Here is a 14,909-nt window from a genome sequence, read left to right on the forward strand (position 1 = left end):
AAGTACCTACGTCACTCACATGGAGCACAGACACAGCAGTAATGAAGTGAAACAGTAAAAAAATTTAAAAGAAAGATAACAATTCCTGACCTTTACTTGTGGTAAATAAATAATAAAAAACATCAAGCACATATGTACATACATCAAAATGACGGAACCTTTTTTTTAATAAATAAATGGGAGATGGCGACGTAACCAAGAAACGATGCACGTCGAGTCCGACGTAACCCGAGGACTGTCTGTAGTGACAAAAAAAATATGTAGGAATAATATTATTTGCCCTCTGTGGAGAAGCACTACTAAACCCTATAAAACAATAGAACATAAAATTTTATAAGGAGAAAAACAAACTCTCTTCTCTGGTAGGAAGTCAAATACTACAAACACACCGTTTTTTTTTCTAAATGTACAGGCTTAATAAAATTCCAACAAAAACCTCACTGTAATTCTTCTTGGAATTTAATAGAACAGGTAAGAATAAACAAGTCAGGAAAAAAATTACTGTATGAAAAATAAAAAGAATAGCAGTAGAAGTCAGGAAAATAGAAAACTAGCTCCAAGATAATTCAACCACATTGAATGCCCATATGGGTAAATTAGTACCGACCCAAAAAAGAAAATCCTCAAATATACCTAATTAGAAAAAAATGAGAAAAATTATAGCTAATATCTATATCTTGGTATTTACTATCTGTAAGCCAAGCACTATACAATTTTATATGCATTTTATCATTTAATCCTCACAAGAAGTCTATGATGCAGGATTATTCAGTTGATGAGACAATTTGCTAACTAATTTTGAAAGAGATTTATTTAGAGCTTTAACAGGCTTTCTTTAATTAGAATTCTTCATCTCAGATACAGAACTCAGAAAAATGACCTAAGTGACTGTTTTCTCAATTCTTCCAAGGATGGTGCATACCCAGTACCAGTCCAGAAACAGAGAGGAATTAATTCACAGTAAACAATGGAGGGCTCAGAGCATTAGAGTTTAATTCTCTCCAATTGAAAAAGGCTGCCTTATACAACACCAAGATAGTAAGTAGATTAAAAGTAAGTAAGTTTTAAAAATCAAACAACATACAAAATAGAACTTTTAAAAAGAGAGATATTACTAATTTGGGATGCAAACAAAAAAAAGTTCAACAGATTTTATTCACATAAAAGTAAATCCTAAGTATGCTGAGAATAAACAGTAAATGATAAATTGGAAAAAACCACTGAAATAAATATGAAGTATACAGTTAATACCTTTACTATATGAAGTTTTTTTAAAAAAAAAACCTCCCCATCCAAATAACCTGATCACGCAAATTACAAAAAAATCATAAACATAAAATGATAAAGATATGAATACAATCCAGCTGAAAATCAAAATAAGAGATTATTAAATTTGCTCAATTACATCTATTACTAAATCCTAATGACAGCAAAGGGAAACCAGACACTCAGTCACTATGGTGAGAACCTAAACAGGTATAAGCTTTCCAGAAAGCATTTTGGCAATACTGTATCAAGAACTAAAATTGTTTTGATCTAGTAATTCTACCTCTCCATAGCTAATATAAAAAAATATGGAGTGGTGGTGGGGGCACAGTTGAGGAGGAGGGGACTATAATAAAGGAAGTTGTTTATTGTGCTAAAATTGTAATAAATTGAAAACAAACTAAATATCAAACGATAGACTGAATGCTATTAGGGAAGAGTACCCTTCAAAACATGTAATTATGAAAGCTAAATAATAGTGCCTGTGTTTATAATATATCATCATCTATAATAATAAAAGCAATAATATGCTAATTAGACCGGACGACCTTCTGGACGAAACTGGGGCTGCAAGGAAAACCCGGGTTCCAGGTGCCAGAGGGAAGCCAGTGCCAGCAATGGGGGGAAGGAAGACCTACTCTTGCACGAATTTCATGCATCGGGCCTCTAGTATAGTGTAAAAGAGGTAAGAAGCAATATGCAAAATTGTATACAGATCTTAAGAAAATACAATAAAATGCTTGCATGCAGCCAAAACCGGTTTGGCTCAGTGGATAGAGCGTCAGCCTGTGGACTGAAAGGTCCCAGGTTCGATTCCGGTCAAGGGCACGTAACTTGGCTGCGGGCACATCCCCAGTAGGGGGTGTGCAAGAGGCAGCTGATCGATGTTTCTCTCTCATCGATGTTTCTCTCTATCCCTCTTCCTTCCTCTCTGTAAAAAATCAATAAAATATATTTAAAAAAAAAAAATGCTTGCATGCAATCAATTATTGGTTAGAGGGATAGGAACATGAAGTTTATTTCCTCTTTTCTCTGTCTTACACATTTTTTGCAATAATTGATACCCATAGAGAGATATGTCCAGTAAGCTGAAATGACTCATTTAAACTAAACATTTGGCAACTACTATATTCTAGATGTACTGATATGATTTTTAATATTTTTTAAATATTTTTATTGATTTCAGAGAGAGGGAGACAGAAAAATCAATGATGAACCATTGATCATATTTGCAATATTAAATAGCTTAAAAATACATATGCAATACAGGTGGTATATTTAAAAGTACTAAAAGTAAATTGTATTAAAATGTAAATTAGATTGGAAAATTATTAAAGGTAAGTAAAAATTCTCACATAACTTTTTCTTAAAATTAGAGTATGTTATGCTTTCTATCAATAGAGTAATAAACCCTTTAAGATAAATTTATAGCCGAAACCGGTTTGGCTCAGTGGATAGAGCGTCGGCCTGCGGACTGAAGGGTCCCGGGTTCGATTCCGGTCAAGGGCATGTACCTTGGTTGCGGGCACATCCCCAGTGGGAGGTGTGCAGGAGGCAGCTGATCGATGTTTCTCTCTCATCGATGTTTCTAGCTCTCTATCCCTCTCCCTTCCTCTCTCTGTAAAATATCAATAAAATATATTTTTTAAAAAAAAGATAAATTTATAAATTTATTAACAATCTATTTTTAGGCTAATAACCGAAGACTATTAAAATAAGGTTCTAAAACAATTTGAACACATTAAAATTAGTTTGGGGAAAATGGATCAAATATTTTTAAATCTTTCTAAGAAAACCACTTCCTAAATAAAGTCTATTAAGTTTACAAAATAAACAACTTTGTCTACTGTTATATTGTGATTAACAATACAATGAGGTAGAATATGTAATAACATAATACCAAATGTATTTAAAAGGCACATGCCTAGTGGGTGAGTCGACCTATGAACCAGTCAAGATTCGAATCCCTGTCAGGGTTCGATTCCCAGTCAGGGTTCGATTCCCGGTCAGGGCACATGCCTGGGTTGCAGGCTCCATCCCCAGTGTGGGGCGTGCAGGAGGCAGCCAATCAATGATTCTCTCTCATCATTGATGTTTCTCTCTCTCCCTCTCCCTTCCTCTCTGAAATCAATAAAAATACATTTTTTAAAAAATGATCATTAAATATTTAAAAAATTAAAACTGAAAAGCAAATGGACTAATTCTCTTAACATTATAAAAACCCACCCCATAAAAAGTGCAAAATAAAGGCAAGTTATTTCTTCTTCATGCCAACCATTCTAATCATCTCAGAGTCACCATTAAAAATATAGGATCTCTGCCTTCTAAATTTTATTCTGTAGACACATTAATATAAACTATTATTTATATAGTTTATTATTATAAACTATTATTTATATAGAAAGACTTCCAATAATCAAAACAGTAGGTATGTAGAGAAGAGGAGCCAATACAAGCAAGATTTCCAAGGCAGAATCAACAGGAATTGGTGACTACGTATTATATGGAGATGAGGCAGTGAGGAAAGAATACAAGGATGACCCCTAGAACAACCTGTAGCTTGAGCAACTGGGTATACGATGATACATTCAAAGTGACTTGAAAAGGAACAGGTTTTGGTTGAGAAAAAATGTTGAGTTTGAGATACCTACGGTATACCAAATTAAATTTGTCTAGTGAACAAATACGTATCTCTCAGAAGTGAAATCTAGACTGGAGAGAAATTTGCAAGTCACACATTCATAAAAGTACTTAAAATGAAACAAAAGGCTCAGGGAAAGATGAAGAGTAAGAGAAAAGACTGAAGAACACTGATATTTAAAGAGAAAAAGAACATTGTGAAGGTACAAACAGACTGAAGGGAAACCAGTGTACTAGAAATGGAGAAAAGTGTATAAAGTCGGGGTATAAGAATGCTAGATGTTATTTTTGTCACGTAAGAAAAGTACTGAGAAATATCCACTTGGACTTAGCAACAAGATTACTAACGATAACCTTTGTTAAGAGAAATTTCAACAGGGTGGTGAGGGTCAATTCCATAATTGTCATCTGTTTATTAATGGGAAGGGTTTGAAAAAATGAAGGTCATTTGGTAATTTTTTCAAGGAATCATTCTGTGAAGGAAAGGCATTCCAAAAATGCCTTGTTAGCATCCTTAACTTCCTCACCTATTTGCCTATTCTGTCAATTCATTTAATGGTTTTTCTCCGCTTCTACTCTCCACCTGTCAGTGGGGAACAGTTATAAAATGACACTGCCTTTGTCCATTACTACAGTATACCACACACACGCACACACATACATTTTCAAAATGTAATACTCCATGAGGTAAGGCACCTGGTCTCTTTTGCTCACTGCCATATCTCAAGTACTTTTCAGTCATTAAGTACCACCTGTAGGCACTCAATTAAATTTGTAAGATGAATATATTGCTATGTATCCATAATGGCTTCTCATTGAATTCCCATGTGAGAATTCCAAACCTTTTATATTTTCCCCCAGGTCTCAATTTACTTGTCTCCTTCAGGTGGCCAAACCCCTATTGAGAAAAACAAGTTCTTCTAATGTGAGTTAGCCCAATGATCCTAGGTTTTTGTTTCATCTTATCCATCTTCCCTACCATGTTAAAAGGAAAATTATTTTACTTTATAACTCATTTTACAATTCTTTTTATTTTACCAAACTCCTACTATGTACTTTAGTGTTAAGAACTCTAATGCACACACTCACTTTTGACCTTTCCCCAGAATTCCATTTTTCTTGTCCTATTCTGTTATAGTCTGACAATTAAAAAAAGAAAATACTACTGAGAATTATAATCATATATATATAGAAATAAAGAGGTAATATGCAAATTAGGCTGGGACACCTTAACTGTCACGACCAGCTCAGGAGGAGGGGCCTGGCGTGGGTCCAGAGCCTGAGAGAACAACAGACAGAGCGGCCCGTGCCAGGACCCGGAGCCGGAGAGAACAACACACAGGGGGGCCGGCCCCCAGCCCCGCAGCGCTAGGCTGCTGGGGCCGGAGCAGCGGAGACACAAACATGCAGGGGGCCCAGCCCTCAGCCCTGGCCCTGTGGCCGGGTTCAATTTTGATCAAGGGCATGTACCTAGGTTGCGGGCTCCTCCCTGGCCAGGGCCCAAGTCAGGGTTCATGCAGGAGGCAACCAATCGAAGTGTCCCTCTCACATTGATGTTTCTGTCTTTCCCTCTCTCTTCCACGCTCTCTAAAAATCAATGGGAAAATATCCTCATGTGATGATAAATAAAAAAGAAATGTCATATCCTATGAGACATCTTGAAAATGCCTAAAGAAAGTTGTCATTTTTTTGTGGTGAAGGAACTGGAGTCCGTGTTGATGAAAACACCTTGGGGGCTGTGGCAGCCAGCAGTGGCAGCCACAGAGGGGTGATGGGGTGGCGCCTTCCCCTGATTAGCCCGGTTGCCTCCCACAGTGGGAGGCCAGACTGCGGCTCGGGGAGAGGGCCTAAGCCATCAGTTGGACACCCCCGAGGGCTCCCAGACTATGAGAGGGGACAGGCTGGGCTGAGGGACACCCCCCCCCACCATGCATGAGTTTCGTGCCCCGGGCCTCTAGTCCTATATAATAACGGGGGAACAACCAGTCACTATGGCACACACTGACCAACAGGGGGCAGACGCTCAATGCAGGAGCTGCCCTCAGCCTGCAGGCCCCAGGCCAGCCAAGGAGGGTGCCATAGGGAGGCGATCAGCAGCAGCGGGACCAGCAAGCGGGCAGCACCAGGCTAGCCAAGGCCAATGCCAGTGGGGGCCCCCAAAGCGCCCCACCGGTCGCCCTGATCGCCAGCCAGGCCTAGGGGCCCTACCGGTGCACAAATTTCATGCACCAGGCCCCTATTAAGATATAAATCCACTGTCAATCTGTATTTTATCATGAGGGTCAGCTTATTTCATAAGGAAGCTGAAGATCTGTCTGCTTTCCTAGAAAGCAAAAACATATTAAATAAATTTAGAAAATGGCCTGCCTTAAAATTTTCAGAATTCAGACTGAGATTTTTTTTTAAAAAGAGATTATTTCTAAAACATTTTTAACAAAAATTTCTTCTACTCCTCATCCTTCAGTCATTTAATTTCTAAATTGTCCTTAGCAAACTTTCCCTCAATGAACTTACTAGTACACTGGCTTTTTTCTGCTGGTCAGAGAGTATCTTCACATAGCCAGGATTTAATAATACTCTATGCATAGAAACTAATGTTTAAGGTAATTTTAGACAGTTAAAAAAAAAATAACCTCTAGTCAATAGTATGTATAACAAACCCCCAAAATTGTTTGTGAATAAAAAAATAAGAGCAATTAATAGAGAAGTTGTACAAGATTACTTAAGAATAAATGGATTTGGCTATCCAAACAGTTGCTATAGGACAACGGTCGGCAAACTGCGGCTCTTTGGCCCCTTGAGTGTGGCTCTTCCACAAAATACCACGGCCGGGGCGAGTCTATTTTGAAGAAGTGGCATTCCAAAAAGCAGGCAAACAGGGCAGCAAACCAGGACGGTGTGTATCATTAAGCAGAGAGGGCCTCCACCTCGCACGGTGTTTTGACTGCAGTCTTCATCATAAAGTCTTCTTCAACTATAATACGAGGGACAGTAACATATCTGATGATGTCAAATTACCTGTTTGGAAACTAGTCTTTGCAGCTCAGAAATAGCTCTTTCTTGCTTCACACTTCAAAGCTGTTGTCTGCTTTTGAGTAAAAAAAAAAAAAAAAAAAAAAAAAAAGACTTTAGTAAATTCTTTACACTAGGAAGTACAGAATAACAAGCACTATGTTGTTTAGACCTAAAATATGTTTAGAAGATCAACCAGAAAGAAAAAATCCAATTTACCAATAATATTTTAAACTCAAGTTACTTTAATCCTTTTGGGAAACAATGCGATACACACAAATGCTTAAATCCTCCAAACTTGTACGATTCCCACCACACATTAATGTCAGACCTTGACATCGACTCTGGAGTCCAGAGAAAAGTGGTTCGTCCTAATTATCATGGGAAGACAGACCCATGTGAACTTCCAATCACTCAAACTATTCCAGAACTTTGTCTATCCGGGGTGGGGGGGGGTCGGAGGGGTTTAAAAGCTACCTACATTCTTACAGAGAAATAACTGTTGTTACAAAAACACAAGTTTACCTCCCGTTCAGAAACCCCGTATGCGTATGCGCCGGCAGGTGAGAGGGAAGGCAGGCGGCAGGTGCGCCCTGAGCTTCACCCACCCCCGTAACCAGAAGCGACCAGGGGGCGGGTCTGGGAAGCGGGGACGGGGCGGGGGTGCTGGGGGCGCCCAGAAAGCCCGCTTCTCCCGGCGCCAAAACACGACCCGTCACCCGGAGGGCAGAGGACACACACACAACAGTGTTGCGGGGTGTGTATGTGTGTGTTGTTGTTGTTGTTTTTCAGAAAGGCGAGCTCCCGAGTGGGCCGCGGGGATGGAAAGTTTGGAGGCCCCGCCTCCCCAGCACAGGGTCTGCAAAGCAGGCGACGTTTCCCGCATCGCCTCGGGCCTGCAGTTTCCCCGTCCGAGGCCCACGCGACCTGGACCTGCCGAGGGACCGGGGCGGGGAGCGACGGCGTGGCGGGGGGCGCGGGTCAGCATTCCCCTCGCAACAAGGCGCCTCTCCGCCCGCCAGGGTCCGAGACGCCTCCCGCGGCCCTTCTGCTCCACCAACACCCCGGACAGCAGAAATCCCCGCGGCTCACAGCCCGACCCGAAAGCCGCGTCGCTCCTCACCCCAAATTCTGGGTGAAGAGCCCCACAGAATGGAATTTGGGGGAGGGAGGGAGGGAGGAAGCACAAGGACCGAGACTATGGCCACCGAGGCCCCTGGCCGTCGAGAACTAGATCCCACCCTGCCTCTGACAACCAAACCGCTACCCCGTCTCCGCTTCCCGCACTCGAGGGACATTCCCGAGGCGGCCGGGACGCGGGCGGCCTCCTCCCCTGGGCGGAAAAGGAGGGGCGGAGAGGCGAGCAGGGGGCTCAGCGGTCCCTAACGCGTCCCAGACGCTCACCCGGAGATGGCGCCGGCCGGTCCGGACCAGGGGGCGGGCTGTCTGCCTGGGGGACCGGAGCAGGCAGCGCGAAGACCCAGGAGCCCATCGAGGCGTGGCCCGAGGCCAGGCCCGGGGGGTCAAGTGTCCAGAGCCGTTGCTCTCCCGCCCCCGGCGCCGCGCTGCCTCGGTTGCCAAGGGCTAGGGACGCGCAGGTATTACCTGGAAACCGAGCGGCCGCTCCAGCCGAGGGCGGAGTAACGGTCAGCCCCCTCGACCCGCCACCGACCGCGGTCCTCCCCTGGAGACCGCAGCAGGGAGAGCCCACAGTTCCCGGGCTGCCGCGGGCCCAATGGCCGCCTTCCCTAGCTGAGCCAGGCGGCGCCAACCGCCGCAGCCACCGCCATCTTAGGATCTCATTGTGGTGGGAGAAGAGGGGCGGGGGGACTGCAGAGGGGGCTACGCGCTGTGCGACGTGCGCCGTCTCCGCGGCAACGGCCGCGCGCTGCGACCTCTAGCCGGGGCGGGGCCGCAGTGCGCTCACCGCGCTAGACTGCAGTCATGTGACCGGCCGGAGTCTCGGGTATCACCTCAGGATCCTCAGTGGGCCGGTGCCGATTACACCAACGAACAACCAGAGACTACATATCCCAGAATGCCACTGGACCCGGGTTAGGCGTGTCCGCCCTTCCGCCATAAGGGAGAGGCATACAAATCCCAGCACGCTGTGCGCTTCCCGCGGCGGCTCGCGAAACTGGGGACTCGAGGCCTGTGCGGAAGTGGGTTGACCACCCTTGGCAGCTGGAAAAAGAGCGGAGCCGCCTTCTCGCTTTCCGTGGGGGTGTCACTCCGGATGGTGCCGGAGGGAGGAGAACTGACCCAAGTCCGCGGTCGCTCTTGGATTCCCTGTCCACCCACTTCCCGGTCACGAAGGGATGGGAACAAAAGGGTCTTTACAATCTAGTTTTAGGTTTACACGTGAGGAGAAAAATCCATAAGCCATATATATATATAGTTTGTGGGAGATCATAAATATTAATAATTAATGCCACCTTGGATAAATGGCCTACTTTTTTGTTTTCAGAAGGAACAGATGATTTACATCAGAATTTAATATTGAGAAATTTTCTCTAAACCTGCATTCTGAATTCTCTTTTACTTTACGCTCTTCTCTGAGCAGCAGCTTTTTTAAGGTTAGTAAATTGACAGTTCTCTCGTAAAACAAAAACATGCGACAAAGGGATATGTAAGGTTTTCAAGTGTGCCTACCTGGAAAGTTAGAATGGGTCAATTTTCCTGGAGTGCAAGGGCATTCTGTTTTTAGGCAGTTTATAATTCTGCTTGCTTGTTTGCTTGTTTTAAGCAAAATAAGGAAGGAAAAACGAATGGGCATCTGGGTTCCAACAACAAATTGCTCTCCATGACCAACAGAAGCTGTTCACAAAACCGGTCACCAGAACTGGTCTCAATGCATAATTCAGGCGCGGCCGCTCTTCCAGCCTGCTGCAATTTGCAATGTATCCAGGCTCAGCCTCAGTGCACTGGTCTGGCGCTTCTTCTTGTCATACATGTTTTAGTACTTTGTGGGCTGATGACTTAGGTAACAAAAACGTTGCCCGTGGAGAGCTCATATTTTACTGAACGATGGAACAGGGTGTGATGTCAACAAATTCTGTTTTGTAGGAAAACAGTGCACAGAGCATAGAGCAGCTAACCAGTAGGTGCTGGTTGCAATCCCGCGCGCCCTCGCCCCTTTGAATTCCATACTCAGCGCCAAGGTCTCGGGCACATTACCCTCTCAGAGCCTCTTTGCGTAGTGTCTGTTTTGTACAAGGCACAGAGTTAAGCATCTCTCCTATTGTGATTATATTAATTCTCACAACTACCCTGAAGGGATTGATTCTGCATTCATTTCATTTTACAAACAACAGGTTGAATAAATCACCAAAGCTCTTGGCGCCAAGTGGTAGAGTCCAGGTTTAAACCAAGGACTACTGAATCCTTGGAGGGATTTTTGGATTAAAGAAGAAAATGCATAGGAAAAAGTACTACCGTATAAGATTTCAAAATATTAGCTATCAGTATCATCATCATTATCATTTTGTTTTATATGGCGGTGCAAAAAGTATTTTTTCTTCCTACCTTCTAAGTTGTTCTGGCTGAGCTAATAATAATCAAATAGATTAACAGGAGAAAAATGTCCAAACTGTATTACAGATATACATGCCGGGGGTGCCATAAGAATATGAGACCCAAGGAGGCACTGGCAGTTGAGACATATGCCTTTCTGGACAAATGAGAGGGCGGCTGGGATCTGGGATTTTAAAGGGAAAACAAGCAGTTTAGAGGTGGATAGAAATAGCAAATATGTAATAAACAAATGCTTGCTGGGCCACCCAGAAACAAAGGTACACAGAAGGAAGTTCAACAAACAGGCTTTGCTAGATTTCTCAGGGCCTGGCACATTTAGTCTATGGTATTATGCTTTAAGCAGGTTTTTCTATTTAAATTCCTTTAAGCACATAAGGGGGAGGGTCAAAGTTTCTTTCCGAGTTTTGTTTTCTTAATAACCAGCCTAAAATCAAAATCCTAAAAGGCATATTTTGAGGAGGCAAACCTTTGGTCCCCCTCATATCTATCTATATATATAAAAAGCTAATATGCTAAGTGTCCCTCCACCCATCCAACTGGTTGCTATGATGCGCACTGACCACCAGGGGGCAGACGCTCAACGCCGGAGCTGCTGTGACATGCACTGGCCATTTACAGAGAAACAGCAGCGTGGACCTGGCGCCAACAAAGCAACACTCGGCTTCCCCCAAGTGGGACACAGGCCCCGCTACCACCCCAGAGCGACAGCCCACCAAATCGCAACTGATGCTGCCATGGCACAAAATGCGGCCCACAGCCCAGCCCAGCCCAGAAACGGTGGCTGTGGGCACTGGGTAATGATGTCACGTAGCAACGTATGGCTTCCTCTCCCTAGTGACGACTAGCCTGCTTGCAGTTTCTTCAGCCCAGGAGCATGACTTGCTTTATAGACAAGTGCAAACATTTCACACTTTAACCAAATGTCTGTGAAGCGTTTCACGTGCCTCATCTTATTTGATCCTCACAGAAGTCCTGGAGTAGGTAGATAGGAGACTTGCTGGAATCCCATTAGCCAGAAAATGGAGATTTAGAAAGTTTAGAAACTTGACCTGACTGAAAAGAAGTAAGAAATGGTGGACCTTGAAAATGATTTCAGGTTTTCTCACTGCACAGAATATAGTCAAACACTGTGGCAGTTAAATATTTTACCCTTGTTCTCCCTGCATGATCTATAATAATAATATGCTTCGTATTGATATTTACTGCAGTGTTGCTGACAATTACCTGAAAGAGAAGTTGTTTTGCCTCACTGGGCTGGAAAAAGTTTAGCTAAATCAGAAAGCAGGTCTAATTAAACAAGTTTATTCTATATCTATAAAAGGCTAAGTTGACTTCGTGCATGCACGATACATATAAAGCTCTCACTGGTGCCAATTGCACACTTGTGTTTCCATCTGTCATTGTGGATTGTGAGTTTGGTTGACACTCCTCTTATAGAGAAAGGACGAATAGCGATATTAAAATATGTCTCCTAATTAATTTCCTTCCAATGTGCACGAATTTGTGCACCAGGCCACTAGTGTGTATATATCCTATATAATAAAAGGCTAATATGCAAATTTTCCCCTCGGGAGTTTGACTACTTTCTATGACATGCGCTGACAACCAGGGGGTGGCGCATAATGAAGGAAGGCCCAAGCCAGCAGCCGGAAGGCCCTGGTCAGCCCTGATTGCCAGCCAGGCCTAGGGACCCTACCCATGCACAAATTTTGTGCACTGGGCCTCTAGTATATATATAAAAATCTAAATGACCAGCCGACCCTATGACAGGCAATGACCACCAGGGTGCAGATGCTCAATGCACAGACATAGAAACATAGAACAGACTGATGAATCTCAGAGGGAAGGGGGGAGGGGGAAGGGCAGAAAGAGATTAGCCAAAGATCCTATATGCATACTAGTGGCTGGGTGCATGGATTTGTGCACCAGTGGGGTCCCATGGCCTGGTCTGCAGGGATTGGGCCAAAACCGGCTCTCCACCATCCCCTGAGAGGTCCTGGATTGCATGAGGGCACAGGCCAGGCCAAGGGACCCCACCGGCGCATGAATCTGTGCACTGGGCCTCTAGTATCTATAATAATCCTATCTAATAAAAGAGTAATATGCAAATTAACCATCACTCCGCTACACCCACAAGCCATGCCCACAAGCCAATCAGGAGCAAATATGCAAATAAACCCAACCAAGATGGCTACGGGCACAGAGAGCAGGAGGGAAGCTTGGGTTTCCCCAGCGATGGAGGAAGCCAAGCTTTCCACCTGCCCTTGCCGGCCTAGGCCTCCACTCAAGGCTACAAAGTTTCAATGATAGAAGATACATAAAACCAAAGAGAAATGGCGACAGCCACGGAGCTCGAAAGAGCAGGAGGCTTGGGTTGCCCCGGGCGATGGAGGAAGCCAAGCTTTCCTCACACCCTTGCCGTCCCAGGCCTCCGCTTAAGGCCACAAAGTTTCAATTATAGAAGATACATAAATCCCAAGAGAAATGACTGCCGCCACGGAGCAAGCAGAAGGCTTGACTCTGCTCCAGGCTACAAAGTTTCAATTGTAGAAGATAAATAAACCCCAGATACCAGGGCCTCCGCTTAGGTCTCCAGGGGGCATGGCCGGCCTGCAAACCACCACAGGCCCCTCGCCCAGGCCGCCTGACACCCCAAGGGAACCCCCACCCTGATCCGGGACACCCTTCAGGGCAAACCAGCTGGCCCCCACCCGTGCACCAGGCCTCTATCCTATCTAATAAAAGAGTAATATGCAGATTGACCATCACTCCAACACACAAGATGGCTATCCCCATGTGGTCAAAGATCCTGCCCCCATGTGGACACAAGATGGCCACCACAAGATGGCCAGCAAGGAAAAAACAGGCCTGGTCACCCCTAACTGAGCTCCCCTGCCAGCCTGTTTGCCCCTAACTACCCTCCCCTGCAGGCCTGGTCACCCCTAACTGTCCTCCCCTGCAGGCCTGGTCCCCCCCAACTGCTCTCCCCTGCAGGCCTGGGGCCCTCCCAACTGCCTTTCCCTGCAGGCCTGATCACCCACAACAGCCCTCCCTTGCAGGCCATCTTATGGTGGCCATCTTGTGTCCACATGGGGGCAGGATCTTTGACCACATGGGGGCAGCCATCTTGTGTGTTGGAGTGATGGTCAATCTGCATATTACTCTTTTATTAGATAGGATAGAGGCCTGGTGCACGGGTGGGGGCCAGCTGGTTTGCCCTGAAGGGTGTCCCGGATCAGGGTGGGGGTTCCCTTGGGGCTTGGGGTGGCCTGGGCGAGGGGCCTGTGGTGGTTTGCAGTCTGGCCACGCCCCCTGGAGACCCAAGCGGAGGCCCTGGTATCTGGGGTTTATTTATCTTCTACAACTGAAACTTTGTAGCCTGGAGCGGAGCCAAGCCTTCTGCTTGCTCTGAGGCGGCAGCCATTTCTGTTGGGATTTATGTATCTTCTATAATTGAAACTTTGTGGCCTTAAGCAGAGGCCTGGGCCAGCCAGGGCTGCAGAAGCTTGGCTTCCTCCATCGCCACGGGCAACCCTAGCCTCCTGCTCTTCCAGCTCCGTGGCTGCCACCATTTCTGTTTGAATTTATGTATCTTCTATCATTGAAACTTTGTAGCCTTGAGTGGAGGCCTAGGCCGGCAAGGGCAGGCGGAAAGCTTGGCTTCCTCCATTGCCGGGGAAACCCAAGCTTCCCTCCTGCTCTCTGTGCCCGTAGCCATCTTGGTTGGGTTTATTTGCATATTTGCTCCTGATTGGCTTGTGGGCATGGCTTTTGGGCATGGCTTGTGGGTGTAGCGGAGGTACGGTCAATTTGCATATTACTCTTTTATTAGATAGGATATATATATCTTCTATCTAATAAATAGGGAATATGCTAATTGACCATCACTCCATCACAAAGATGGCTGCACCCACAGCTGAGGCCAAGTTCCCATAAGGAGGCTTAACGAGCAATCAGCAGGTACCTGAGGCTACACCCTCCCCTGCCCCGTGGGGCTTGATGGGACTTCAGGCCGTGTCTCCCACCTGGCAGGGCTTGACAGGGGACCTCAAGGTGCACTTCCCGTCCTGGTGCTGGGCTAGGGAACCTCAGGCTGCTACCCCAGCGCCAGGCCGGGGGACATCAGGCCACACCCTTCACCAGGTGGGGCTTGACAGGGGACCTCAGGCCGCGCCCCCGGCCCCAGCACTGGGCCAGGGGACCTGAGGTTGCGCCCCCTGCCTGGCTGGGCTTGACAGGGGACCTCAGGCCATGACCCCCACCCAGCAGGACTTGATGGGGGACCTCAAGGTGCACCCCCAGTGCTGGGTCAGGGGAACTCAGGCCGCGCCCCCGCCCAGCAGGGCTTGACGGGGGACCTGAGGCTGTGCCTCCCTGCCAGTGGGGCTTGATGGGGGACCTGAGGCTGCACCCCCCCACCTGGCGGGGCTTGATGGGGGACCTCAAGGCCCGCCCCC

At 45.9% G+C, this 14,909-nt stretch overlaps 1 protein-coding gene across 45 annotated transcripts in view; it reads right to left on the bottom strand.

Annotated features, from left to right (window-relative positions):
• Positions 1–8,866, bottom strand: part of PCM1 (pericentriolar material 1) — an 84,348-nt gene extending 75,482 nt beyond the window's left edge. For 38 of the 45 annotated variants that reach the window (XM_080662570.1, XM_080662567.1, XM_080662563.1 and 35 more), the window contains exons 1-2: positions 8,524–8,866; positions 6,925–6,994 (exon numbers count right to left, since the gene is read on the bottom strand). The gene's annotated coding sequence lies outside the window, so the exon portion shown is untranslated. Of the gene's footprint in view, positions 1–6,924; positions 6,995–7,443; positions 7,463–8,523 lie in introns of those variants that run through there. The other 7 variants (XM_080662564.1, XM_080662562.1, XM_080662543.1 and 4 more) reach the window with 2 other exon arrangements.
• Positions 8,867–14,909: the final 6,043 nt, after the last annotated feature.

This window comes from Plecotus auritus (assembly GCF_963455305.1).
Source record: "Plecotus auritus genome assembly, chromosome: 3".
NCBI lineage: Eukaryota > Metazoa > Chordata > Mammalia > Chiroptera > Vespertilionidae > Plecotus > Plecotus auritus.